The sequence below is a fragment of the Anser brachyrhynchus genome, assembly GCF_964034855.1.
Source record: "Anser brachyrhynchus genome assembly, chromosome: 2".
In the NCBI taxonomy this organism is placed as follows: domain Eukaryota; kingdom Metazoa; phylum Chordata; class Aves; order Anseriformes; family Anatidae; genus Anser; species Anser brachyrhynchus.
Window position 1 is genome coordinate 18197822 of NC_137695.1, and position 9753 is coordinate 18207574.

At 45.1% G+C, this 9753-nt stretch overlaps 1 protein-coding gene across 1 annotated transcript in view; it reads right to left on the reverse strand.

Annotated features, from left to right (window-relative positions):
- APBB1IP (amyloid beta precursor protein binding family B member 1 interacting protein) overlaps positions 1 to 9715 on the reverse strand; it is a 65631-nt gene extending 55916 nt beyond the window's left edge. Inside the window, exon 1 of the mRNA XM_080583302.1 lies at positions 9592 to 9715. The gene's annotated coding sequence lies outside the window, so the exon portion shown is untranslated. The remainder of the gene's footprint in view (positions 1 to 9591) is intronic.
- Positions 9716 to 9753: the final 38 nt, after the last annotated feature.

Consider the following 9753-nt stretch of genomic DNA (forward strand, 5'->3'; position numbering starts at 1 on the left):
TCCACCAGCACCCCCAGGACCTTCTCCTCAGGGCTGCTCTCAATCCATTCTCTGCCCAGCTTGAATTTGTGCTTGGGGTTGCCCCAGCCCAGGTGCAGGACCTTGTGCTTGGCCTTGCTGAACCCCATGAGGTTTGCCCAGGCCCACCTCTCAGGCCCGTCCAGGTCCCTCTGGATGCCATCCCTTCCCTCCTGCGTGTCAACAGCACCACACAGCTTGGTGTCAGCAGCAATCTCGCTGCGGATGCACTCAATCCCACTGTCCATGTCAGTTACGAAGATGCTACACAGTAACAGACCCAATACAGACTCCTGGGGGACACCACTCATCACTAGTCCCCACCTGGACATCAAGCCATTGACCACAACTCTGCATGTGACCATCCAGCCAATTCCCTATCCACCCAACAGTCCATCCATCAAATCCACGTTTCTCCAGTTCAGAGGCAAGGATGCTGTGTGGGACTGTATGAAGGGCTTTGCAGAAGTCAAGGCAGATGACATCATTTGCTCTTCCCTTGTCCACCGACGCTGTCACTGCAGTTAACAGACAATTTGCACACTTCGATAAGACAACTGCACTATGTCCATGATGAACACATTGGGAATAAGTTGTTGGACAGAATCATTATCCATCAGCAAGCAGCTACCAGTAGTAGTAAAGCAAAAAATTCACACTACTAAAAAAAGACAAAAAAAAATAGCACGAAAGCTGTGATCACACTGTGTAGCTTTTAAAAGGAGGCGCAGTGCTACAGTAAGCAGAGTTGGAGCTGTTAGCACCTGATGGCTCTGTGAGAACTACCGACAGGCAGGCCCTTTCAACAGGAAGAGTGGTCTCAGGCACGTGGTAACGAGGCTTCTGTGCTTGCAATCTGAAAACAAGGCTGGAGGCCTTGTGCAATACCGAACAGGAAACACCAACGGTATCACAAACGAGATTACCATCTCTGCAACTGTCTCAGTTGAGTTGATGCAGTTTAATCAACCTAAGGGCTCTCTTTGAGAAGGGCATGAGGAACAGCACGATATCAGTAGAACAAGGACGTACAGCAGAGCTGTGAGAGGAACTGAATTAGGAACCAGCCCACCAAGAGATCTGACAGAAGTTACTGATGCACTCAATTCAGAGCGTTGCTGTTGTTCTTAACCTGTGACACATGAAAACAGCAAGGATAAAAATACATGAAGTAGAGTTTTACAAGTCACATGGAAAGATCTTCACCTCCCACTACCTGCACTACAGCACGTAAACGTCAGAGTACCACGTCCACGTGGAAAGCCACCACGTTGGCTCTCTTCTTCTGGCAGTTATAGCTCGCAGTGTTAGTATTCCTGAGAATTTCAGGTAGGGATGATGAACCTCAATGCTTCAAGAGCTAAAAAGAAGGCTCCACCAACTTGGAATCAGAGCAAAGCTTTCGTGACAGACAGGTTACAACATATCTCTCAGCAAAGGATTTCTTGTACCTTCTTGTGAAGCACATGATGCTAGCCACTGCTGAAGGCAACTCGCTGGCTAAATTGACTGCAGGTCTGAAACAGATCTAACTAGGTTTCTTACAATGATTTTACTGCTGGGTATCAAGAAAAACTGTCTACTCTGATGTCTCTTATAAATTTCAGTGAGGGAGGTGGGAAGTTCCTTAACCACCTACTGCATCGTCTCTAGCAAAAAGTCCCTAACAGCCCCTGAGGTCAATTTTTATGAAGTAGAATATGGGGGAACATCCATCTCCGTAGAATTCAGCCCAGAAGAAGAATCCAATTAGTTACCAATTCTTGTAGGTACTAAGAAATGGAAAATGTTTAAGAGGGAAAAAGTAGAAATGGCAAAGTACCCTTACTAGTTCAGAAGTCACATTTAGCTTTGGATTAAGGCACAAGAGCCTCTTCAGGTGACCATGGCACAAGCAGCATGTCACAGCATTTTCCACTGATTGCTCCAAACACACATTTTTACATACGCTGTGGAACCCATTTTCATTCCACTTGCCTTGTTATCTTGTATCACACTGCTCATAGTGGCGCTAGCAAGGCTCAAAGTACACGTGGTAATTAAACTTCTAACTCATAATCTACTCACTCCAGAATGTAAATACAAACACCTTTAGATAGGAGCAACCCCAAACTCACAGGTCCTACTTCTGTTAGACAGATACTTAAACCATGATACATACACAGTTACACCTCCTGAAAGCTTATTCCCTTTTTGATGTTTTGGAAATTCACAGTTAGCTTGCATGTATGACAGGAACAAGCATGCAGTTAGGACTGACTTTGGAAGTCCTTATTAGTCCAAAAGACCCAGATTTCATAGACCTGGGAGTTATACAACTGCTGTGATCAGTGAGGTGCAGCAGTGTTTTACCCTTGTTTCGCCAAGTCGATAGCGACAGTTTCAACATCACAGGAACTCCTATGCATGGGTACCAAACAGAGCACAAGTACGATAACAGCACGTCGCTTTCACAGATAAATTTGAGAACCTGACTTTCCATTAGCGAGAGAGAGGCGAAGAGCTTTACTGTGCTTATAAAGCACAGCGTGATGCTGACTCTGGGGCTGTCCTTCAGATGCTGCTGCCTCAGCCGCCGTCACCTCTGCAGTCCCCACCCTACTCCTCTGCCCCATGCCCTGCCCCAGACACAACCGCTCCTCTTTGTCCCGCTCTCTCCGTGGTGGTTTGGAGAAGCAGCTGTGGGTCCTGTTCTTAGGGTGAGGTGGGATGGGAAGCTTACTGAATGGTCCCAGGGGCTTGGCTAAGAGAGACAGGGACCAAAAAGTTTATCCACAGTATGTCAGAAGAAGTTAGCCAAGGCCAGAGGAGGGGTTATGCAAAGGGCACTGGTGCTAAGATGAGAGTGCAGGAAGAGCATTTAACCAGAGGCAAGCAGCGTGCGCTACAGCTGCAGAAAAGTGCCGAGGGACGTGCCGTGCAGGCTGGTGCAAGGCAGCTCATTCACCAGGCTCCTCTCCACTCCCCCAGGCACAGGCACAGCCCAGACCTCAAGCTCCAGAAAACGGATCCCACAGCAGAGAAGGACTCGAGCAGCTGCAGACTGAGTTAAAACCACCTTATGCAAGGGGAAAAGAAACCCTAATGTACAGAACAAACACACGGAGACATTTTTATCCTCCAGAACTTCACTTCAGAGCCCACTGTCAACTCCCAAAGGGGACTCCTTTGATGGAGCTTGAAAGCAGTGCCACTTCTGCTCCTTATATATCCTCTCGGCAGATAACGTGCTTCAGTCTGGCCCGTGGGTCCAAGAACATTACAGAAATATTGTACAACTACAGACATGGTCACCTCATTTTTCCATTGTCACAACTATTTACCGCAGAACGGTCCAGTTTGGGGACCTTCCCACCACGAGCCATATAGAGAGCACAAACTCTCTGTAGGGTGCAAAATGGTAGGAGAGGACATGACATCTTCACAAGGAATTGGATGAAGAAACAACTCCCAGTCCTATGCCAGATTGCCGGCACACAGAACAAGACCTCCACTCCCCAGGTTAACTTCTGGGAAAGGCAGCAAGCTGGATGTAAATGTGTCCCTTAAAATGGAATAGTAGATTAGCTCTACTCAGGTACAAACAACAGCAGACATCCAAGTTACCAGAAAACACGGATCTTATCTCTTAGGTTCTGCCTGTTCCTTGCCGTGATGGGAGAGCAGAAAGGTGACAGAGTAAGGCAAGTCCAAATAGCACACATTGGTTCCACCTCTTCCCACGTTCCTGTCCATAATTTGTAGTTTGCTAACGTTGGTGCAATGTTTTCCTTCCTGTTTTCTCCAGTTACCCAACACTGCTGCACAGAGCTAACATGATGAGACAACACTCTCCTGTATTTTAAAAAACTGCCAGCAAATGAGAAGAGTGAAATTGTTGGTACTTTCTGGATCCAGCATAACTGGATGTTCAGCCTAACATTTCACGCTCTGAGATGGAAGAGATGGACTCCAAGCATTTCATCCCCGATTGATACTTTTAAACTGTTCCCAGAATGCCCTATCCTCAGGTCTGTGAGCTATGGGAGTTTGTCTTGTGGCTCCCCACTAAACGAAGGTTTTGCTATTTAGCTTCAAACTCCATAAGCAGGCTGATCTTTCATTAACAGGTTGTCTAACCAGCAGAAAACGGTAGACAAGGAAGCCCACGTGTGAAGGAATACATGGATCCACAGAGTGGGAAAATCCGTGTGCCTTCTTCCCCGATAGCCTACAGAATCGAGACGCCAAGTGCCAGAGAATGGAAACAACAGCACAAACTTAGGAAGAGGAAAAAATGCATGAAAAGTTACAGTACAAAATTTAAGGGCAGGAGCTGCTGTGTCGAATAATCACTGATTCATCTGTCCCAATATTCACACCCTGTCAGTGTGCCATTAGAGCTATCTTATCTCTTGTAATCACACATTCTTATTATGGCCAGAAATATTTAGGGGAGGGCACACATGGTATGGGAAAGGAAGACTGAAAGACAAAAAGACTTCACCATAAAATGTTCTAACAGATAGGCGTGAATAAAAAGGGTAAAAACAAACCTGTAAAATGTTTTTGAACCCACATGTTTGTTTCATACAATGTTTGTTTATTAAAAATCGAATCAAGTAATGCTTTACCTGAATTTCTAGTATTTCACCTAAGTGCAGTGCTCAGTACCACAGTGAGTAGTAGAAAAATTAAGTGAAGACATTTTTAAACCTTTTACATGTTTGCTGCTGACTGAAGAGTTAATTTCAAGGCCTGTTACTTACTTTCCACCTAAAAAGAGCTGCTTCCTTCAGTCTGCATAGCGCACAGCAACCAGAAACAGCAATAAGCAATGGGTTTCGGATGAAGATTTGTAAGGAAGGTGGTAGCCTGGGGTCACCACAGATGGGATGGTGTGTTGCCACAGCCCGGCAAGCCCTGAACCGCACAAAGGAAACAGTTACAGGAAGAAAACGTGGCAGGATGAGAAGAATCTTGTGACATTCCCAGCGTATTTCTTCCATTTCTGTATGGTTTTCCACGAGAAGGAAATGCTACCGCCTCCTTCTCTTTTTTCCTCCCCATGTGGAGGAGGGATGGAACAACTGGTCTGGTCAGAGATAACGCCTCCATCACGGCACAGGGGAGACAAAGGAGGTCAATCACGTGGCAAATATGAAAGGCGTTGCTGAATTGCGTGGAAGAACAGAGCCACCACGGACAAAACTGCAGTAAAGTTTATGCTGAATCTCCTCCTAGGACTGACACCAAAACCAGCTGGCTCTCTAATGGTCTGACAGCTGCCCCTAAGTCTTGAAGATGTGGTCAGCAAAGTCCAAAACTAAGCTGTAACCACACCAAGTATTTGGTAACGTTTTCTGTGCTCATGTTTTTAGCATGTACTCTCACTTGCTCAGGGTCATCTCACCAACTCAGGCGTGATGAGTGATGTGTACAGCACATCTTCCAAATATAGGATTTTGTTGAAAAGCACAGAGAACAGTAACGTAGACTTTACTGCTACCTATTTATCTATTTATTTTTTAATTTGCAATCATAGAAAAAAAAACACATTAACTTTCAAAAAGACTTCTTGGGCTGAAACATCCTTCTTGATTCTGTGCTTAACGGAAATTCCCACAGCAAGGGACAAAATTGGGGTTCCTAGTACTGTTGGAAAGGTCACATAAAAATCTTTCTCTGAAAAAGAAGAAAAGTAATCATGTGCCTGTAGTCTGGGCTACCTGAAGATGCAGTGAGAGTACCAAGATGTACAATGCCACTGAGAAGCAAGTTTTCATTTGCTGCACATATGGACTGGACGCCAGCAGGGAACCAACAGGTGGACAATTCTGTGGAGCTGGCCTGCTCTCTTGGTGAGGTGCCTCCTAGCTGACACGTTATTTTGCCTAAATCAGGAGACTCAGAAGGTCATTTGCAATTTTTATTACAGCAAAGGCATCCAGTTAGTGCCACTATGATTCTGGCTCCTATCTGTACTCTCTATGCTTGATAGACCAGCAGTGCTGCTAAAAACAGATTTATTCCCTATGTACCCCCTCTTCCTGGTATGAGTGGGCAGGATGACAAAATTTTCACCAAAATTTTTATGATATCAGTTCGATTGTCTGAGGTCAACTGAGAACTTTCCGTTGTTGGTGATGTCGGCCTTGCAGGGTCTGCCCATCGCTGATAGCAGCTACACAGGGAGTTCCATCCTTTAATACTAGTGCTACATGTCATGCTTTCACATCCGCTGCTTTAGATTACAAGCAAATACACAGAGTGAAAGTAAAAATGGAAATACACTGAGGAGATGGATTCAGTGCAAAACTACTATCAGAAATGTCTTTATGTATTTCTAAACAATATCTTCTAAACAGAATATCATAGAAAAACGGGTTCATATCTACCGAACCTCCTTTTTCTTCTAGGATTCACAATGCATCTACTCCCCAAAATACTCCTATTAACCTTAACTGTAACCCTGATTTATTTGAAGCCAAATTCTTGAAATGCTGGATCCACGCTTGACAAAAAGAAATAGTGCTGTCTGCAGTCTGACATGGCTTCTGGTAGCAAAAGTTATGATAGCAATTAGCTAGCCACAGATCTAAAAGGTTACTTTACTGGAAGAAAGGCTTTGAAACTAATGACAGAGTTAAAAACTTTTTCAACAGTCATTATCAAGCTAGTTTGTGAATTCCCACATTAAAGTTCTAAGTCAGATCTAAGTCATTTGTGTTTCCTTTTCATTCACAGTTCAGGAGCAATGCTATAAATTAATATTAAGGGGTGGTGAGGAACAGATGTTCATGCAGATGCTCAGAAGTCTCCTACAGAAACACAGGGAGGACACAGGCACCCTAGTCTCTTTCTAATTGCAACTACTACCTTCCACTCTGGCAGCTGGACTGTTAGTATCTAGGGTAGCCATGAATCAACAGGCTGGATGATAAGGAAAGCTGGCTAAAACATTTTCATTTCCAAGAGCGATTTTACTGTACCATGGGTCATTCCTAATCATGAAGAGACATATGGTGGAGTTTCTGTGAAATTTGCATCTGACTTCGTCATCCCAGACCCTTCTTTTTAGTCAATGAAGAGGAAGAAAGGCAATTTTATAGAGCATGATGAGTAGCTGTCTAAAACTGGGCAGCAGAATCAATTTGATAAGTATCTCTCTCTGTTGATGAGAGAGGTGACTAAGAACCTCTGGTGACTAACTGAAATGGTCGTGTTTAAAGTTGAGTGAGGAGGATCCTGCCTATGAAGTCCACGTGTTTTGGGAGGTCTGCATGGACGCAAGTCGTCATCATCCCTAGAAACCTTCAAAAAGAAACAAGCTAAAGCTTCTATAACATTGCAGGCAAACAGAAGGTCTGATTTTCACTTTCGCTCCAAATCAGAACCTGACAAAGAGAAGCTGTCATCACAACAGGTCAGATGAGCCTAAAACAAAACAAGACATACTGAAGTGAAAGATGGAAAAAAAAAAAAAGGTCTGTGGGAAAGGAAAACACCTGTAGTTTGCAGAGACAGCGAGAAAGGACAGGATCCTGAATAATATGCGGTAAAACCAAATTTGGCTACATTCCTGTAAAGCCCCCTCTCAAACACAACTGTTCTTTTGAGAGAATCCATGTTCACAGATCTCCTCCTTGAAAGACAGATGTTGTGAATCTGCAGACAGGCAGGTTCTCTCCTGAATGAGGCAATCTCCGCTCTCAGCTCCAGCAGCACTCCATGCTGCTAGTTTTCTCAGACATTTTGTAGGGTCAGACGTAACTGCTGATCCCTCCACCAGCCCTACCTCCCCCTTCGCTACATACTGCAGAAGAATAGAAGGAAGGACTTCTACTTCTTGTTCCTCTCACTGCTGTAAGACACCAGTTCCTTTTCTGCTAACAAAAAAGATGAAACACAGCAAATGTAAAATTTTACTGCTCTAGGGAAATTCATTACTACCTAAAAAATCTCAGGCTATGTTCACATGTGCTCAGTTAAAAGGTTACAAGACCCAGCCGGCCCCTGTGTCCATCCTTCTGCCCCTCTGTGCAAGTTACTGCCCTCCCAAATGTCTTACTCTCTAAAGCTTTATTCATGAAGAAAGACCAAGCCTCTGTATCGATTCACAGATGCATGAACGTGTGATCTGGTAGGTACTGCTCAATTATAGTAAGAATCAGACTTTTAATCTGTAAAAAACAAATTAAGCTGAAATAAACATTTGATAACAATATAAATCAGCACTTCAAAGGCATCAAACTCTGTTTGAAGATACGGCAAACCAAATAATCATGAATTCCAACTTGAACAATTAAAACACAACGTATTCAATAATTACTTTGAGGCTTCAGTCATATTTGCCTCCAAATGCCAGAAGTATCTATAGTACCCACAGGAGGTATTTAAAGAAGAAAAAGAAAACACAGGGAATGATTAAAAACACCATTTCTGAGGCAGTACATTATGTTCCCAGATAGATCCAAATTCACTGAGAATACAAACCAAGGATCACCCAGCTATCTGTAATGCTCCATTGATTAAACCTCCCAAAGACATTTGTAATCCATATTTCAAGCCAAACTGTCTCCATTTAATGCTTGCGCAAAGCATGAGGTACAATTAAATTAATAGTCTCGTTAGCAAGCCCACAGGCAAAAACAGAACTCAACAGGTTCAGCAAAAAAATTAATCATTGTGCTTTAAACAGAGCTTTAACCTAAATTCACATGCTTTACAAAGTTTCTGGGAAAAAAAGGTTGTAAAGTTAGTGAAGGCAAATGAGTAGGAGGCTACACAGGTGAAGCAGGTCATGCAGCATACACAGCCCTGTGAAACACTGGGGTTTATGTGTCTGTCTGTGCTGAAGCAGGTGTGCTAACCAAAGTCCTGGAAACACTACATTTACACCCCTGCTGTGCAGCAGCGGGGTAATCAATTGACAGCGATGCCACCAGAGTCATATGTGAAATGGGTGTTGTGTAGAAGTTATTTAGGGGCAGTTGACAAAACACAGATTTCATGTAATTCGCAAAGGGGAACTAGCACCAAAGAGGAAAAATTACTGCCAGAAAACCGAAAACAGAGGTTATGAGGGGGAAGACTCGAGCTGGAGCCACGTCAGCCCCAGAATCAGCAGAACCTGTGCCAGAAGGCACCTCAGCAAGCCAAGCCAAACCAAACTGCCTGTCCCACACTGGTGGCATCCCGCACCTTTTGCTCGAGGGCTGTATTCCAGCACCAGGCTGGAAGGTAGGCTTAACAGCCCCTACCAGGTACATCTTCCTAGCGTGACAGCAAACAGATTTAGTAACTTTCCTTTTGGTGCGCGACAGGTTGAAACAACACCCCAAGCTTGTGGAGACGGTACTTTTATCACTTCTCCCTGGTATTAGCATGCAGGTATCACACAGGACGGGCCTTATCAAAACCAGGGGATGCATGTATTCCTCCCAGAGACCATGCGGCTATATAGACCGCCAGCAAGGGCTGCAACCAGCAGCACCCGGTACACACCGCTTCGACCCGCTACAGCTCCCCCCTCCAGCACCGCTACCACCCCGCTCCGTCAGGGCCAACGCATCCCTCACCACCCGGCTTTACCTTGGCAGGCGACGGCAGCCGCCGGCTCCCGGAGGCGCTGCGAGCAGGAGGCGAGGCGGGCTGGGCTCCGCGGCACCGCCTGGGGGGAAATGGGGCCGGCCCGCCGGCTGTCGGGCTTCCCGGGGCGGCCACCTCAGCGGGAGCCGCCCCGGGGCTCACAGC